At 35.6% G+C, this 8,962-nt stretch overlaps 1 long non-coding RNA gene across 1 annotated transcript; it reads right to left on the reverse strand.

Moving 5' to 3' along the window:
* Positions 1 to 416: 416 nt before the first annotated feature.
* Positions 417 to 858, reverse strand: LOC129579594 (uncharacterized). The gene is made up of 3 exons (XR_008689263.1): positions 749 to 858; positions 654 to 669; positions 417 to 549 (listed from the first exon to the last, which is right to left on the reverse strand). It is a non-coding gene; the product is annotated as an uncharacterized LOC129579594 (long non-coding RNA).
* Between the last annotated feature and the right edge of the window lie 8,104 nt (positions 859 to 8,962).

Consider the following 8,962-nt stretch of genomic DNA (forward strand, 5'->3'; position numbering starts at 1 on the left):
AATGAATAATTATTCGTTCTTATTAGCGAATAAGAACGAATAACGAATAAATGAATAAATATGACAAAAGTAATAAGTGAATAAAAAAACGAATAATTATTACAAAAATTAACACCTATGGTTAACTCAAATATTTGACTAAATCTATAATCCACTATGAACGTTTCTTTTGACCACCACAATGTGATGAATTTTCTGACAGTAAACCACAGAAATGCATATTCGTTTTAATAACAATACAAAATAGAAAGTTATCATTTACAATGAAACGTTTCTGGAGAAAGTTCGAAAAATGTCACAGTTGTAAATAATATATTGTTTGAAACAAATTATAAAATCTAGCATTATTTTCAATTTTCTGAAACGTAGTCAGCCCCTAGCAAAATTGATAGAATATTTGAATTTTTCGGACAAAAATTCACACACAAAAAAATGAAAATGATTCTAAAGCAGACTCACTTGCGGGAGCATGGATTCCAGCTACAAACTTTGCCTGTGACATGTTTTCAATCACTTCGCCCTTAAGAAGAGCTTGCGAGAAAAAGCCATCTATTCATTAGAAAAAAGTTGGAATTTCGAATTGAATATTATAAAAGTCTGAAAAAATCCTTTGGAATAATAAAAAGCTAGTTCGAAAACCAAAAATGTCTTACGTTTTCCTTGAAGTTCCTAAAAAAGGAAATTTCGTGTTCACTTTTAGTTCTACAGAAATATCGTATTTTATTGGAAGAAAGTGAAAAAAACTTACCGAAAATTCAACGATAAATAGCACCGAAAACAAACCGTGAAGTAGATTCATTTTAATTTGCCAACCAAACAGAGTTTTAACCTGTTGCACAATGATAGTGGAGAACCGTCTTGTACTTCTTCAGAAGATCCTTTGAATTCGTTTGGTCTTCCACGTGCGGTGCTGCCTCTTTTAAACTATTCATCTACCAATAGCTGACACGTGCCATGCAATCAATAATTGATGAAATGTGGTATTTTTCAGTTATGGAATTCATGCATTGAGGTCTACTAACACTATGCAACAAATTTCGAAAACGAAATTCTCCAAAAAGAGGAGACTCATTTCCAAGGTTTTTTTGGCCCACTTAATCCAAATCTGATACGGAATTCGCAATGAACGTATCTTGAAAACTAGACGTGCCAGGACAAACTAAAGCTAGATTTGGATTAAGTGGGCCCAAAAACATAGGAAATAAGTTCTCTTCTCTGTGGGTGTTTCTTGTTGTTGCATAGTGTAATCATATTCAGACACTAAATGAAGCTCAATAACAAAATTCCTTTGGTGGACACGTGTAGCTGATACAATTTGTGGAAATTGATAGAAAAAATTGGAATACGTTCGAAAACATTTTAAATTCAGATGTAACTGGTTCGTAATTTGGATATTTTCGGCTGTTTCCAATTGTTTAGACACTTACTCATTGTTTTTGTGTACATTTTTGTTCTCCAGCCTGATGATGCTCCTAATAAGAGCGAAACGTCGCACAATAAACGAATAATCATTTTAGAAAACGGCTTTAGCCCAACACACCACTCTTGTGTTTGTTCAGATGGAATGAAAAAACAACAGCTATACGTGTGCACCAAAGGAATTTGAAGTACGTGATGTTGGAGTACACAGTGTTGATATGAATTTACTTTAAGAGTACTTTTTTGTTCAATTCGTGATGAAGGGTCATCATATACATATGTGTGTATGTGTTGTTGATTATAAAAATGGGATTAGCCAAATGCGCTTAATTACATGGGAATCATATATGCGTTCCTGGTGAGAAATAGGCATACCCCAATTGCATCAGCAAAAATCCTTACAAAGTCGAGAAAACAGTGAAAGGTTTGTGACATTACACTAGCGCCAACGAATAAATGCAATGACAGATACGGCAGAATTCGTAACTACTTGCCACCATAAACTCTAAGGTGAGAAGAGCTATCAGTTAATCAGTATGAAGGATGGAGGCCTGCTTCAGTATTCTCATTAGAAACTCATGTCTACAAATAGGAAGAAAGATTAAGTATTGGTCAAGTAGTTATTGCAATAGTAAAATTTTTTTGTGAAATTCAATTATAAGTTGATGTCAGTGACTTACGCGCTCTGAATTTTTATATAAGTTACACTGTTTGATGAAGCAGGCCTTATATGAAATTTCCAGTTTTTTCACGTGAAAGTCTCTCCGATTAAAACAAATGTGTCTCATTTTTAGTTCTGAAAAATGTTCTGTTATTGCAACAAAAGAATAAATTATTAAATATGAGATAATTTTTACTCAGAACAAATGAATAAGCAGCAGCCTATTTCACTAAATGTTTTCATGAAAAGTTTTCATGAGATTTTCTTTACAAGTTTTTTTGGTGAAACAAATGTATCTAAATGTAGCAATGAGAAAATCTCAATAGAAACGTGAAAATATTCTCATTTTTTGACATTATTTTGAGCGCAAATTTTAAATTTTCATTTATTTTTGAGCCAACCATGATGTGATCCCACATTTTTGAGAAAAAATCTCGAAATTTCAAGTTGACGCTCAAAATAATGTGGAAAAATGAGAATATTTTCACGTTTTTATTGAGATTTTCTCATTGCTACATTTAGATATATTTGTTTGTCCAACAAAACTTGAGAAGAAAATCTCATGAAAACATTTGGTGAAATAGGCTACAGGTGGTGAATTTTTTCGTGGTTAAACTGGAATGCTGAGGTATTTGACAGGTCATGAAAATAGTTCAAAATTATACCATGCGCGTCACTGCTGTGTTGCAAACCGAATGAAAACGGAGTATGGAAATAGGAGGCCAGTTTCACAAGCAAAAATGAATATCTTGAAATGTTTAAACATTAAACATTGCATGAAGTGTCTGTCTCCCATCTCTTCAGGAACACAAAAATGGTTCGCAGTTCGCCTATAAACCGGTGGTTTGGGCCAATCCCATTTTTATCATCGAAATCATGTAAGCCATTTGCATAAAAAACACGTTTTCTCGTCATTTCACAGATTTTCGTTTGATTTCTTTGCACAAATCAGTGGTTAAATCACATGTAACATCAACGGGTAACAACCCTATCTAACCACGATAATCATTATAACTGCGCAACGATCAATGAAAAATAAAATGAAATGCACTTTTCACATATATTCGCATTTATATATTGTTTATTTAACTTTGAAATGGAAATGACACATCTGCAAATAAAAGCACATTACTTCTTCACCGCCACGCTCTGCAATAAGTTTAGCGATGAAATCAAAAGAAATGTTAGGATAAGTTCATTATATTCAATCTAAATTTGGATCATTGATAAAATCAAGGAAGAGAGAAATGGGAAGAAAGATACCGCGACCACCGGTCGACGTTCCATTTATACCCTGGTTTATGCCCATGATTTTGCCATATGTTTCTGAGACAACCAGTCCGCTAGGATCGCCAGGTGGTTCAACAATTTCACCATCCGGCGTATCTCCGCCGGCTATGAAGAACACTGCCTGATTTGGTGGCTTGGATGACATATACTTTGCATCACAACTTCTTAATATGTTTGGTTCGCGCACTACCCGATAACCATAGGTAGTTACAACTTCTGGCAGATTATTATTATTATTTATTCGGTTTCTTCATGCTTACATCTAGTTGTACAATGGTTGAGATCTACTATTTAAATTACCATACAAATTATGACCACATTACTCAGGGAACAATATAGGGATTGTATAGTAGGGTGTTTTCGGCATCGTTCAATCGAAAAATGGTAAGTCTCCTTCGATAGATCTCAGAATTCTGAGTCGATTGATAACATTTTTGTCGCGGATGGACTTGTGGTGACACTTCCCGAAACTAAAAACAATAACAGTTTTATTCTGAATTTCAATAGTAACGTGTGACAACTAGATTCAATTATATGTTTTCTTGTCAAATGTTTGCTTTTAAATTTCAAATCAAATCTGGTTGTCACAGGTTACTATGGAAATTCAGAATAAAACTGTTTTTGTTTTCAGCTTCGGGAAGTGTCATCACAAGTCCATCCGCGACAAAAATATTATCAATCGACTCAGAATTCTGAGATCTATCGAATGAAGCATACCTTTTTTTGATCAAACAATGCCGAAAACACCCTATTGTACTGTTTTCACTGGATGGCAGCATAGACTGCTCCAAAAATTTTTTTTCCCTCATCCAAAATGAAAATATCAATTTTTGTTCGGGAGTTACCTCAAAAATACACTTTTTAAATGAGTTTCTTAGTAAAAAGTTATTTTTTTCGAGAAATATTGGGAATCTTCTCATACAGAAGCTCTTATGAATGATTTTTGGGGTACCTCCCGAACAAAAATTGATATTTTCATAGCAAAATGCATGAAAAACGTAACTTTTGTTCGGGAGGTACCGCAAAAAGCCAATTTTAAGAGTTTTTGTCTGGGAAGACTCCCCTTATTTTTGAGAAAAAATAACTTTGCGTCAAGACACCATCCCTAAAAAGCCTATATTTAGGGATTTTTCGGTCGAAAGTCGATTTTTTGGGAGTTGAAATCGAATATGAGGCCAGAAATATGTGAAAACATCACTCAATTTGGTCGTGTTGGTACTTAAAATGTTCGTAAGGGATCATACTAGATGTTCAAAGGCAGAAGAGGTAGAAATTGTTTGCTTTTATCTGTCAAATCGAAGCTCATGTTTGTGATTTGCTCATTTTGACCTGAAATTTGTCTTTTATATCTGAATCAATTAACACCAAATTTCATCCAAATTGAAATCTGTCAAGTACCAAAATTTTTGTACAGGTTTTGACTACATGAAACAAGTCGAAAACCGAACCAAAGTCTACCACCTGGATGACCAGTAGAGTGAAAAATGCAAAAAATGCCGAAAATCTGCCATTTTTTTGGACATTTTACACTGCAACTGGCCTAGAATGCCTTTTCAAGGGCTGATGGCTTGGTAACAGTTGTGGATATTGACAAGCCAAACCAAACCTCATCATCAGTTTTTGCCGAGAATTGGCTGGAAAAATGATTTAAGTCGAAATGTTGCGATATGAATTGGCTTCCGAAATCGCTGTCATGAAAATTTTGATATGGGGCTTGCCATGGGTTTTTATATGGTACCCATATGATTTTTTTGGACAAAATCTATTTTTTGAGGTATATTTTTCGAAACTGCCCGGGCCTTTTGGATGAGGGACAACTTTTTTTTGGAGCAGTCTAATGGCAGCACTTAATTAGTTATAAAACGTTCAATTGACAGTTCACTGTGCGACATGGGGAAACAGCGGCAACACACGCTCGGACTCACCATAGTGAGTGTGAGCGTGTTCGTGAGCTGTATGTTTGTTGTTGTCATACAGATTTACACTGATAGGGTTACACGGCATTGTTCAATTTTGCAACATCATTTTAGTCAAACAATGTAATTCCAGAACTTTCGTTCCATAGCAGCCATCCGCATCACAAGCAAATCGTTCACGCACAATAGTTTAATTTTTAGCCATTTTGCATTTCATTAGAATAAAAAGTACAATCACATTGGCATCAATTCCATAGTCATTTTGCGAAGCCCAGTCCTTCATTGTTACTGCAATTTTGCGTGCATTTCATCAAAGAAAGTGAACTACACAACTCCCATTAATTGTGGTCGGTTTAAGTATTTGATCGATCTGTATTGCGAAATTGCTATCCGGTTCCGTACATTTCATCAAAGAATAATAACCACACAACTCTCACTGATTGTGTTGGGTGAAAGTATTTGATCGATTTGTATTGTGAAATATTATAGTTTGTCGTGCATTTCATCAAAGAATAAGAACCACACAACACTCACTGATTGTGTTCGGTGGAAATATTTGTCAAATATTATTTGATCGATTTGTATTGCGCAATTACTATACGGCATTTCCATATTGTTACACACCCAATTCGAATCGAGTCTCGCATCAACAAGTCATTTGCATTAAAATCATACGAAAAAGAAGTCAAGTGTTATTTTATTTTAAACTAAGCGGCCGAATATTGTCTCCGACACAAACATTTTGGTGGCCCATGGGAGAAAAAAGCGAACAAATTCACGAACATTCAAAAAGTGAAAAAATAAAATCAAAACCATTTGACATTTTACCGTAATTCGTGTAGTGCAATAAAATGAGTGATTCAGAGGGCGAACAATCGACAATTCAAAGCGTTACAGATTTGCTGAGATTGCAACGGGATCGTCTCAAGTATTTGGAAGGAGTCTTAGCGAATTTCGAAAAAACTGCTGATATTCGACGGACAAAGTCCTATTTCACTTTGAAAATAACACAGTGCCAAGGCACATATGACGGCTTGAGAGGAAAAACATAATTCACAAAACATGTGCGCAGAACACAAACGTAGAAATTTTGTTGGCAAAAGACGAATGGCAAATTTGCGAGCGCAAAAACCAAATATATTTACTGCGAGAACGAAAGTATAACAAGCTCACTTATTTGTCTTTTGCGCTCAGAGTTTTTGTGTTATGGCTATACGCAGAGTTTTCGTGTAATATGCTTTTGACCAATGCTCATGTGTATTAGGTTTTTGTATGAATTTTTTCTATGTTTTTATACTAGTAGCTGTTGCATAATGTCTAGCATAATATTCATACCACACGCGTTACGCTGCACTGCACTTCTATTCAGTTGAAGCGATGCTACAGAGCAAATACTTTTTCTGTTCCGTTTCTAATTTTTTAATTTCCAATTGATTGTGACACACAATGGAATTCAGAAGAGGACGAAGAAGGTAAATATCGGATTTCATTCTGAAATTTTCGATCGTTTTTTTTTATTTTCGATTGGTTTTACATTTAAAGGCGTTGAATGTGAAGAACACGAATATTTGGTTGTATCCGATTCTGAAGAGAGTCAAACTGGTGCCGATTCTGAAGAGTTGGAAGATTTCAATAAAGAAAATAATGGTACTTTTCAATAAATTTTCAATGAAAAGATTTCGCATTTAGCTAAGAATACATTTTATTTCCAGTGCGCCCACGAAAAAGAATCCGAAAATACTACGAACACAAATCGTTTCTCCCAAAAGATCGTGTTGAACGTGGGATCGAACACGTTACAAAGACTGGGCGAACAGTACCAGCAAAAACATTCAATCCCCAAGTAATTTGCAAATGCTTGGAAGACAGAAAACAAAAACTCAGTTGCTCAAGTAAGGTCGATGTTGTGCGCCAAAAAGAGATATTCGATTCGTATTACCAAAGCATGAAATGGTCACAGAAAACCCTCTTCATTCGTGCTTGTGTCAAACGTGAACTAGTCAAAACAAAAAAAGTGCAACATTTCCATTGCGGTCGATCAAAGCAAGAAATTTTAACCATATTTACACGCTTATTGATGACAAAGGTGTTGAACAGGTCGTGTGCCGAGATTTTTTTTATGAATTGCATTCAAGTCACGTCATATCAAATTTTCAATGCGTTAAAATCGTTCAAATCAAATATAAGTGCTCTCGATGAACGTGGGGAAAAAACTTCGGTCAACAAAACCAATGAAGTTCTACTTCAAGGTGTGCGCCAGTTCATTGACCGTCTCCCGAAATATGAGTCTCATTACTGCCGAGCTGAGAGCCAGCGCAAGTATTTGCTTCATTCCTTGAGTTTGGCAATTTTATACAAGGAATACAAAGGCGATCTTGATCCGAAAAATAAGGAATGTGTCAGCAATCACATTTTCCGGCAAGTTTTTAACACGGAATATAACTTAGGTTTTAAGCGTCGGCACACAGACACCTGCCGCACATGCGACGAAATTGATGCAGCTTTGAAAAGCAATTTGGCTTCCGAAGAACACAAGGATGCCCTACGACAAAGCCATGAACACCATTTGAAACGTGTCGAAGAAACGCGAGCCGAATTTGTTGCCGATGTTGAATGTGCAATGAATAGCGACGGGAAAATTGTTGTTTTCACATTTGATTTACAAAAAACGCTCGAAACACCGTCGTTGACCTACAGCCGGCAATTATGGACATACAATCTTTGCATTTATGATGAGGTCCAAGAACGCGCATATATGTATGTATGGAGTGAAAACATTGCCTCCAGAGGTGGCCAGGAGATTGGCTCATGCCTGCTCAAGCACATCAAGAATCATGTGTCACCAGATGCGTCGGAAACCATCGCATATTCAGATCGTTGTGGCGGCCAAAATAAAAATATCAAACTGACTATGCTGCCGAAGAAATATCTCCATGATTTGACAACAGAACATGCGCTGGATTCGATCACTCAAAAGTATTTCGTGTCGGACCATAGCTATAATAGTTGCGATAGATCGTTTGGATTGATTGAAAAAGAGCGAAAAAAATCGGGAGAGATATTCACACCAAGCAATTGGTTCAATTTAATCAAAGCCACAAGAAAAAGTGAACCGAAGTTCGAAGTAACAATGATAGACGGATTTGATTTTGTTTCATTGGCAGAGCTCCAAACTATGATCGTCAACAGAAAAATAAAACGAATTACATACGTAATCCAAACTTTTCCGCTCCGCAGCAATTTAGTTTACCTCCCGCTTAATGTTTAAGCAAAATTTCAATGGACCCTTTTTTCATAGCATTTTTGACCTTAAAATATAACTATTTCGACCATTTTCCATACAAAAGTGTTATTTTCGAACAAAATTTCAAAAATTTCAAGAAATGTCGATTTTGGACCAAATTTATGGGCAAATAGGTATTCGGTTGTTCACAGACTCCCATTATTTTTGCAAAAAAACATTAGTTTACCTTGACCAAAACCCTGAAAATGGCTTTCTATGTGATTTTTCATACAAAAGTCTATTTTTCGAGGAAAATTTCAAGAAATGTCGATTTTGGACCAAATTTATGGGCAAGTAGGTGTTCGGTTGTTCACAGACTCCCATTATTTTTGCAAAAAAACATCAGTTTGCTTTGACCAAAACCCTAAAAAATGGCTTTCTGTGTGATTTTTC

This window comes from Sitodiplosis mosellana, unplaced genomic scaffold, assembly GCF_009176505.1.
Source record: "Sitodiplosis mosellana isolate CC-2019 unplaced genomic scaffold, AAFC_SMos_1.0 Smas_scaffold_6265, whole genome shotgun sequence".
NCBI lineage: Eukaryota > Metazoa > Arthropoda > Insecta > Diptera > Cecidomyiidae > Sitodiplosis > Sitodiplosis mosellana.